At 43.3% G+C, this 11,095-nt stretch overlaps 1 long non-coding RNA gene across 1 annotated transcript; it reads left to right on the top strand.

The window, feature by feature from the left end:
• The first annotated feature begins 4,401 nt into the window (after window positions 1-4,401).
• On the top strand, window positions 4,402-8,767 carry LOC140715329 (uncharacterized). Its single transcript, XR_012096109.1, has 3 exons — window positions 4,402-4,779; window positions 6,105-6,321; window positions 8,575-8,767. It is a non-coding gene; the product is annotated as an uncharacterized lncRNA (long non-coding RNA).
• Window positions 8,768-11,095: the final 2,328 nt, after the last annotated feature.

Genomic DNA, 11,095 nt, shown 5'->3' with positions numbered 1-11,095 from the left:
GAAAAGTCCTATCACAAAAGAAAAGTTAACAGTCAATCAATAGGACTAAAGAATGTGAAATCTGTGATCCTTGTGTAAGGGACTGCAAACATAGCAGCAGCAGGGCTTGTGATCTTCCAAAACTTTCCAGATTTTGGAAAGAACCCAGCTGGCTCGAAAACTGCAAATGAAGTATATTCATACTCAAAGAAAGAGGAAGATAGAAATCAGGAAAGTACACATCATCTGTAATTGAGAAATGCTGGAATTCATTATGAATGAAGAGCAGATGATTTTGAAAAGCATAGTATAATTAAACAAGTTCAATGTTCAAAGTAAATTTGTTGTCGAAGTACATATACAGTATGTCACCGTATACCGCCTTGAGATTCATTTTCTTGCAGGCATTCACAATGGAGCAGATAAATCAAGTCAAGTCGCTTTTATTGTCATTTCAACCATAACTGCTTCTACAGTACATAGTAAAAATGAGACAACGTTCCTCCAGAACCATGGTGCTACATGAAACAACACAAAACTACATTAGACTTCAGAGCTACACAGGACTACATAAAGTGTACAAAACTGTGCAAGACAGTACAATAATTAATAAACAAGACAATAGGCACAGTAAAGGGTAAATTACAATAAATAATAAATTATGTAAATATAAATGTACAGTTGAGTGTGGTGTGTGTGTGTGCAAGTTGGTGTCAGACTAAACTCTGGGTATTGAGGAGTCTAATGGCTTGGGGGGAAGAAACTGTTGCACAGTCTGGTCATGAGAGCTGGCAGGAGGGAGAGGAGTTTGTGTGAGGGGTGCGTGGGGTCCTTCACAATGCTGTTAGCTTTGTGGATGCAGCATGTGGTGTAAATGTCTGTAATGTGGGAAGAGAGACCCCAATGATCTTCTCAGCTGACCTCACTATCCGCTGCAGGGTCTTGCGATCCGAGACGGTGCAATTTCCGAACCAGGCAGTGATGCAGCTGCTCAGGATACTCTCGATACAAATACAATAGAATCAATGAAAAACTACACAGAAGGACTGACAACCAATGTGCAAAAGAAGATAATCTGTACAAATACAAAAGTAGTTAATAGATAGATAGATAACTAAATAAATAAACAGATGCATAGATAGATAAATACATACATACATACATACATACATACATACATACATACATACATACATACATACTCAGAACATAAGTTGTAGAATCAGTTCAGAACTGAGGTGGATGAAGTTATCCATGCTGGTTTAGGAACCTAAATGCAAAAGGGTAATAACTGTCCCTGAAGCTGGTGCTATAGGACCTAGGTGCCTGTATCTCCTTCCCAATGGCAGCAGAGAGAAGAGAGTATGGTCTGGATAGTGGCGATAGTGGAGGCTCTTAATAATGATGCTGCTTTCTTGTGGCAGCAGTCCTTGTAGATGTGCTCAGTGGTGGGGAGGACTTTGCCTGTGATGGACTGGGCTGCATCCACCACTTTTTACAGGCTTTTCCGTTCCTGGGCTTTGGTGTTTCCCTACAAGGCCATAATGCAACCAGCTACAAACAATGTTTCATGAAATAGAAACTGTGTTTGATAATTTTCTTTATGACATTCATTGATAAAAGGAATTCAGTGGATACCACATAAAAGGGTATGACACAAGCTAAGAGATCATATCATTGTGAGTGACATTCAGCATAGAGAGACTTTTGGCCAGTTGACAGAAGACAGAGTTGTGATAAATGAGTTCTTACAGATAACAAGTTGTAACTAGTTGAACAACACATGGATGACAACTATTTACATCAGTTGCTCCCCCCTTTTAACCTGCACCAGGCCCTGTTTGTTTCTTTTTCCCTTCCCCACCACATTTCTTCTGCCTATCACCACACACAAAGCCTAATCTGTCTCCTATCCACCTTCCTACCACCGATTCCATCTGCCCACCATCACTCCCTTACTTGTTTCCACTCATTATCTTCCCTTCCTACCAGATTCCAAAATCTGCAGCCCTCGTAGTGTCCATTTATGGCCATGTAGCCTCTGTCTCTGTCTCCACCCCCCCCCCCCCCCCCATTCAACTCCCGCTTCATCTGGTTCCATCTACAGCTTGTCATCTTCTACTTCACCCCTCCATCTTACACCTTCATACTGACAATCTTCCCTCTCAATCTTGATGAAGGATCCTGACCTAAAGCATCAACTATCCCTCTGCCTCCATAGAGGCTGCCTGACCCTTTGAATTCTTTCCGCAATGTTTTTTTTTTGCTACAAGAATGAGTTAGCTGAAAAGACTAAGAAGAGTCAGCATCATATTTGCTGGTATCCAAGAAGGCAAGTTGTGAAAAGATCACAGGAATCTCAAGGATATACAATATCATAAAACTTTAATAATAATACCATATAGGCCAAACTCAAGTTGGAGGTGCAACACCTCATATACCGTCTGGGTAGTCTCCAGCCCCTTGGTATGAACATCGAATTCTCCAACTTTCGGTAATTCCCTCCCTCTCCTTTCCCCCATCCCACTTTCACTCTGCCTCCTCTTCCAGCTGCCTATCACCTCTCTCATGATTCTGCCTCCTTCTACTACCCATAATGCTTTCCCCTTACATTCCTTCTTCACCTTTCCTGCCTATCCCCTCCCTGCTTAGGAAGTCATTCCTACCTGTGGCCATCAAACTTTATAACTCCTCCCTCAGAGTGTCAGACACCCTGTGCCAATAGGCTGGTCCTGGACTTATTTCCACTTGGCATGATTAACTTATTATTTAATTATTTATGGTTTTATATTGCTATATTTCGTCACTATTCTTGGTTGGTGCGGCTGTAACGAAACCCAATTTCCCTCAGGATCAATAAAGTATGTCTGTCTGTTACCCTCCTCCACCCCTTGATCTTTCCTCTGATTGGTTTTTCACCTGGCACCTTCCACCCTTCCCCCCACCTTCTTTATAGGGCCCTTGCCCCTTCCTTCTTCAGTCCTGACGAAAGGTCTCGGCCCGAAACGTTGACTGCTCATTTCAACGGATGCTGCCTGACCTGCTGAGTTCATCCAGCTTGTTTGTACATGTTGACCATATCTGATTGTTTGGAGTTTAGAGAAACGAAAGCTAATTTCACTGAATAAGGTAATTTTTTGAGGGGATTTTACAAGATAGTTTCTGAGAAGATACTTCTCTTGGTTGGGGAATTTAACATTAGGAGGCATCATTGCAGAACAAGGGGTTGTCCATTTAAGCAACACCAAATGCTGGTGGAACCCAGCAGGCCAGGCAGCATCTATAGGAAGAAGTACAGTTGGCATTTCGGGCCGAGACCCTTCGTCAAGACTAACTGAAAGAAAAGATAGTACAAGATTTGAAAGTGGGAGGGGAGGGGGAGATCTGAAATGATAGGAGAAGACAAGACGGGGAGAGATGAAGCTAAGAGCTGGAAGGTTGATTGGCAAAAGGGATACACAGCCGGAGAAGGGAAAGGATCATGGGACAAGAGGCCTAGGGAGAAAGAAAGGGGGAGGGGAGCACCAGAGGGAGATGGAGAGCAGGCAAGGAGTGACTGTGAGAGGGGAGAGAGAGAAAAAAGAGAGAAAAGATGAAAAAAAGGAAAAAACAATAAACAAGCAAACAAACAAATAAATAAAAAAGGGGAGGGTACCTCACCCCTTAGCTATCTCTCTATCTATTTATTTATTATGTTTTCCTTTTTTCTTCTTTACTCTCTCTCTGCCCCTCTCACAATCACTCCTTGCCTGTTCTCCATCTCCCTCTGGTGCTCCCCTCCCCCTTTCTTTCCCCTTAGGCCTCCCATCCCATGATCCTTTCCCTTCCCCACCTCCTCTCTCACTCGGCTTCACCTATCATCGGCCAGCGTGTACTCCTTCCCCTCCCATCCCCTCCTTATTCAGGATTCTTCCCCCTTCCTTCCCAGGCTCGATGAAGCCTGAATTATCATCTCTTTACTCCACTCCTCTCCTGGCCTGCTGAGTTGCCCCAGCACTTTGAGTAGGGTTACATATTTCTGACTATTGTCAGGAGATCCTGGAGTAGCCAGAAAGGAAGAAGTGCTTTGCTTGAGACTCATCGTGATCCGTTACTCCTTGGTCAGTTTCCATTGTTCCAATATTCCTCCTACCCCATCAAAGGCAATTATCTGTGCCATTACAGGTGGTTTTCTCTCCTTTATTTTGTGCAGGTGGGTTTCTACTCCTCCTCACTCCATTACAACTAGACTCCTGCCCTCACCTTGGGATTCACTTATATTTCTACATTTATTGTAGAGGCAAGGTGCTCCAAGCTCCACCTACCCACAGCAGTACAGCAAGAGATCAGACAGGGAGTCCTGCAAATAGGGGGGAGGGAAGGGGCTTTCTGATGATCCATTGGATGGGGAAACCCAAAATGTCCAGAGTTCTATAGTATTGTTCCCTCCTTCAGTTTAAAACTGCTAATTAAGAAAGGTGCATTGCTTCTTCTAACACGTAAAACTTCCACTGGAATTTTATTTCCTGCTGTGAATGAAGTGTATGTATTCGTTTCGCAACCAGACTTGGCTTGCTCCGTGGGTAAAGCTCCGCGGTGCTTTAAGGATTTTTCTAATGGGCTGATGTAGCCAAAGCTCTCAGATGACTATTTATGGAAAATACAATCACTTATTTTTTTATGGAGAATCTTCTCCGATCACAAGTAGGTGGCTACAACTACAGTTGTAAATTGTCCGCTCTCCGCGGCGCTTTTAACCCCTGCTATTAGTCGGTTGATTTCGTCGATGGGCTAAGTGTGGCTGTTGCTCTTCCAATTTAGGTAAGACCGCTTGCTTAAGGATCCTATAACGAGGAAAAGCGTGCAACATTGAAATATGTTTTTTTTTCAGTGTTGGATACGGAGAGGATCGTTCAAGATAGCTGCCCTCGTATAACTCGAATTGTGCAACTACTGAATTCCGCAGCCTGCACATTCTTTGCACTACAATGGCTAAATAAGGAAGAGAATGTCAGAAATGATTTTAATTCCTTGGATTTTGTTTACGGATTAAGTCATCAGCGTTGATGCATTCCTTATATGATGCATATGGGAAGGAGATTATTTTAACCTGGGCATTATACTCTTAAGAGGAAGACCGACGCTCTCACTTTAGCGAGAAATTTTAGCTGTATTGTGTAATCGCCACATCTACTGTATAGTCCCAAGAAAAGTTAAACGTATTTTCAAATATCAAATTGTTCCAAAGAAAAGTCCACGGAAAAGTTATATTCACGCAAAGAAGTAAATTTTAGAAGTAGTTAATTTGAGTGATGTCAATGAATGGGCGATCAGACAGACCAGTTTGGAGATTTGTGTTTCATTTTGTATAAATATTCAATTTACATGTTTTAAACCAGTTCTGTGGTTGTGTGTGTGTGCTCCTGTATGTGTACGTGTGTGTGTGTGTGTGTGTGTGTGTGTGTGTGTGTGTGTGTGTACGTGTGTGTGTACGTGTGTGTGTGTGTACGTGTGTGTGTGTGTGTGTGTGTGTGTGTACGTGTACGTGTGTGTGTACGTGTGTGTGTACGTGTGCGTTTGTGTGTGTGTACGTGTGTACGTGTGTGTACGTGTGTGTGTGTGTGTGTGTGTGCGTTTGTGTGTGTGTGTGTGTGTGTGTGTGTGTGTGTGTGTGTGTGTGTGTGTGTGTGTGTTTGTGTCATACTTCCCTGGTCAGACACTGAAAAAACAAAACCACGGCACCGGGCAGTTTTGGAGACACGTCAACGAACTATTTTTTCACCTATTCCGAACTGCAGAACGCTTAGAGCCTAGAGTCGCACTATGCGGCTGCCCTGGCGCTGCACAGCTCTGCCGAATGATCCCATACAGGGATATGTTTAAACTAACACAAACAGATTACACATGGTCTATAGGATGTCTGAGTAAACCGCCGTACCCTGCCGCTTATTTTACCCAAGATGGGATGGCGATCATAACCAAAGAGGCATCCCAGCCAGAAAGGGAGTGCCCAACACTCCTCCTAGTTATTGGAAATAACAGTTCACACACACACACACACATTGAAAGATCTCCGACAAAATCAGTTGCAACCGAGTGAATATTCGGAGAGTGACAGATACAAATGAATTGTCTGTTTTTTTTAGATCGCACATACCGCTGAAACCGACGCAGGAAAAGAACTGGCTTACTCTAGCCCGGGTTAACCATCCAAATAAGGCGAACGCTGACATGTAACGGGGCGGTCAGCATCACAGGGCGCAAGGCTTCATCCAGCTGTTACTGGAAATCTACGCCCAGCCTCAATCGGCAGGGAACCTTTAAAATGCCATGGAAATTCCTCCCAGGATTTTAAAGCGCATGGTAAAGTATCTCCGCCGGAGATCTAAGGAAAAGCAGAATTCAGCAGATGCCGGAATTCAGAAATAAAATAAGAGAATACTGGAAATACTCAGCTGACCAGGCAGCGTCTGTGGGATGAGGAGCGGAGGTAGCATTAACAGGGAGGGAATATGGACGTAAGAAAAGGAATACCTCTGAAGGCACGTTTACAAGCTGTCACAATCCTCACTCAGTGGCACCAGAACTGTTTTCTCACACCTCTTTCAGATCCCTCCTCATATCACAAACTTGCCCATTATGCTCCCTGCCCCACCCTCTTCTCTGCATCTTAAAAGATGTTTCAATTTCATCCGTGCTCACCCAGTCTTCCCAACGCCTTAACAATGATAGAGTTCCTCTTGTCCTTACCTACCACCCCATAAGCATCCATATCTACTGCATTGTCCTCTGCAACCTCCACCATCTCCAAAGGGACCCTACCACCAAACGTATCTTTACCTCCTTTCCCCCTCCACTTTCTGCAGAGATCACTCCCTCCGTGATTCCCTTGTTCATTCGTCCCTCCCCACTAACCTCCCTTCTGGCACGTATCCTTGCGAGTGGCCTAAGTGCTACACCTGCCCACTCACCTCCTCCCTTAACTCCATTCGGGGCCCAAACAGTTTTTGCAGATGAGGCAACACTTCACCTGCAAATCTTCCGGCGATCCCTATGTGGCCTCCTCTACCTTGGTAAGAACCATCGTAAATTGGGGGGCCAAGATGAGATCACCCTCAGGGTGCAGGAGCAACACCTTATATTCAGTCTGTGTAGCCTCCAACCTGATGGCATCAACATCGATTTCCCCTTCCGGTAAACAAATTTCCCCTGCACTGCTTCCTCAATTCAGCACGCTGATCTTCTACCTCTTCTCACCTGGCTATCACCTCCCTCTGAGTCCCCTCCTCCTTCACTTTCTCCTGTGGTCCACTCTCCGGTCCTATCAGCTTCCTTTCCCTCCAGCATTTTTTCCTTTCCCTGTCACCTTCTGGCTATCCTCCTTCCCCTCCCCCAACCCACCTTTTCATTCTGGCGTCCTCCCGCTTCCATTCCAATCTTGAAGGAGTGTCTTGTCCTGAAACATCAACTGTTTATTCATTTCCATAGATGCTACTTGACCTGCTGAGTTCCTCCAACATTTTGTGTGTGTTGCTTTGGATTTCCAGCATCTGCAGACTTTCTTGTATTTATGTTTAATTTATAACTTTTTTGGTTATGATGAAAATTCATCAGCCTGAAAACTTAACTTTGTTTCTCCTTACACTGAGGCTACCTGATCTGCTGAGAGTTTCTACGATTTTCTGTTTTCACATTAAACTATTCCTGCTTTAAATAAGCTTTAGAATATTTCATTAAACCTGGTTTAATTCCTGAATATAATCCATATGTTGAATTCATTCTGCCTATAATGAGTTAAGGATATGGGTTTCCTAAGAAGTTAATTCTAATTCAGTATAGAATCCAAATTTAGGAGACATTTAAGGGACCTTTAAGAGACTTTTAGACAGGCAGATGGATAAAATAAAAATGGAGGACTGTGTGAGAGGGAAGGCTTGGATTAATCTTGGATTAGGTTAAAGAGTTAGTCACACTTGGGGTATTATGCACGGCTCTAGTTACTGCACTATAGGAAGGATGTGATTGCATTGGAGGATCAACAGCATGAATTGGAGGACTTGGGTCATGTGGGAAGATTTGATAGGCAGAGCTTGTTTACCCTGGAACAAAGGAGGCTGAGGAGTGACCTGTTAGAAATATATAAGATTATGATAAGATCAATTGTCAAAATCTTTTCCCCACGGCTGTGGTATCAAAAACATCAGGGCATAGGTTTAAAGTGAGAGGAAGAGATTTTAAAGGGGATCTGGGAGGTAAGTTTTTTACAGAGTGGTTGACATCTGGAATGCGTTGTAGAGGAGGTGATGGTATCAGCTACAATCATTATGTTTAAGGAACATTTGGCAGGTGCATAAATAGGCCGGCCATCAAATCATACGCTCCTAATTTCATCCAATAGGATTGATGCAAATGGGCTAAAAGGTCCGCATGCACATGGTGAGCCAAAGGTAACCCATTTCTGTGCAGTGCTCTTTAACGCAATGTTCTAAAAGGTCCACTGCTCTGGCCTATTGGATTGGTTTTCCAAACTTGTGCTGAACTGCAAAAGTATTTTCCTTTTGAAGAAGCAGTATAAATCTTCCTCTACACTTTGTCTCTGACATCATTGTTTTGCAGCCAAACACAGCATCTGCTGTGGAAGTTTGGAATTGCTGATTGGAGTTTGGACAGTTCTTCACTCAACAGCCTATTTGGATAAGTCTCGGTCATCCCTTCTCCTTTTTTGGTCTATTCTGTGACTCAGTCTAACTAGTGAACATTGATCCATATTGAAAATCTACACTACAACTAGCTACCTTGGCAAATAAATAAATACTACTTCAAATAAAACTAAAATGGTTCTGTGTTACTGTGTTATATGTGATATTGGTTGGCTCCTTAAGGTCGTTATAGCTGGGGGTGGTAATGGGGACAAGCTCCCACTGCCTATTAAATGCTTCCAATGGTGCATGTCTCAAATAGCCTCCGACAACCAAGTCCAGCTCCTGGCCTTCACATATGACTTAGCTACTAAGCCCAGTCGCTTCGGGCAGATGTGTCTCATCAGCTGTAGTTGGCAGCTCACCTAGGAGAAGGAAAACTCTGATCTCAAACCTCTGGTGCCTTGCAGCTATACTCATTCATGGGGAAGGCTTTGGGAGTAAACCCCAAGGGGAAAATCTAGGGCTGGTGTCCCTAAAACAGTTGAGTTCAATGCTGAATGACAATTCCTATGATGCTGCTGGTGCCACACTGTATTGGTGTCTGTCTGCCATTCCTTTGGGTTTATCAGATACGTGGAGAGGGGGAGCTTGCTACATGGCCGACAGTTTGCTCTCCATGTTGCACTGCCTAGGCTTGCGTATCTAGACAGCTAGGACACAACATTTGTGGTCAATCCTGAGCAATGGAGGCCTCACTGTGATATTGGTTGTGAACAATAATTGTTACTTGAAAGATGACATCATTTGAAGGAAGGTTGGCATGGATGCATTTGGCTGAAGACATGTTTCTATGCTGTGCGACTCTGTGACTAGGCTTTAGCCAGACCAATGTGCATCTTTCAGCTGGTCATTGCAGTCAATATTTCTCTCAGTGGGGACGACCCATAGAACACAAATCCACTGTTATACACCTGCTCAAGATGACCCATGAGAGAAAAAATGCATCACTTTTCAGATTTTCCAAACAAAAGTTCATTCCAGAAAGTTAGATGATGGTTTTGTTCTGCTGTGCCTCCCCTGATGGCTGGATGGGATGCTGCTAAAATGCTGACGATACATGAATGCTTCGCCACCACACAAGCAATGCCATCATGCTTGTTGAAAGTTCTAACAATGAGGCATTCTGCAAAATTGGCTTGATAATCAGCTCTGAGACCATCTACATGATCTGCAACACAGAGGGGCCTCAAGGATGTTCTATTCAGAAGACCATTATCTGATGGCTTATGGTCAAAGGTGGAGATACAAGGGAAAGCAGATGCTGGAATCTGGAGCAACCTACGAAACACTAGAGGATCTCAGCAGGTTAGGGTGGCATCTATGAAGGGAGATGGGCAATCAACACTTTGGGTCAAGAACGTCTACCTGGACTGAAAGATAAAGGAGAGGTATGGAAACATGATCCACAGCCTCAAAAGGTGATGAAAAGTAGATCTATCTCCAACCTAAGACTTGCAGAGGCCACTTCTTGTCCTTATCAAGGTAAAATGTAAACATCCGATCCATCATAAGTCTTATTGCCTTGCCTTATTTAAATTTTCTCTGGCTCCCCTTGTTTCTGCTGCACAAGCCCACCAACCTTAAACTTACATTAATAGTGTCCATTTTATTTCCACCATTCACTGGGATATTCTGAGGCCACACTGGTTCATTAAAACAGTATGTAGGACAATTGGGCTCATATTTCAGTGGATATACTGATGCTTCCCAACCATCCAAAAATTGGTACATACAAATTTTGTTGTGCTCAATATTTTCCTTTGGACATTTATATTGGTGAAATATTGAGGGGAATGAAGACCTTTTACCTGTACATGTTATGTACACAGAAACCATGCAATTTATATTTTATTTATTAATTATTTTATTTTTTGCTCCAAACTTGTTGCATTTCTAGTTTTAAGTTAATCCTTTTGACCCAATTATTTAACCCACATATGAAGCAAATTAGACTCTGGAAAGCATACATTTCTTAAGATAAAGCAACAAGTTCCAGTTACTGCAAAATCAAAATATTACAGATGCCATAAATTTTAATTAGGAACAGAGAATGATGAAAATACTCAGTTCTATAGTGAGTGAAACAGATATGACATTTCAGCTCATTGATTCTAATCCACTCTCCATAAATACTGCCTGATTCACTCTACAACTGCAGTTACTTTAGTACCCTTTTCACTTCTCAGCCATTCAAAATTATGAAATAATTTTCAGATTTTTTTTGTGTGTGGGTGATGCACCATCAATAACTCTGAGACGTGGGTTAAGGTAGGCTTTTATTGGCTGGAAGAAAGCACAAGCAGCAAGCGACCACCACACAACATCCTGGAGACTGAGGGAGGAGCAGTGCCTCCAATCGCCTTTATACCGGGGTCTGTGGGAGGAGCCACAGGAGCAGTCAGTGGGGGGTGGGGGGGGGGTGCGTGTCCAGACAG

The sequence above is a fragment of the Hemitrygon akajei genome, chromosome 23, assembly GCF_048418815.1.
Source record: "Hemitrygon akajei chromosome 23, sHemAka1.3, whole genome shotgun sequence".
Lineage (NCBI taxonomy): Eukaryota > Metazoa > Chordata > Chondrichthyes > Myliobatiformes > Dasyatidae > Hemitrygon > Hemitrygon akajei.
This window is presented reverse-complemented; position numbering and strand designations above follow the sequence as displayed.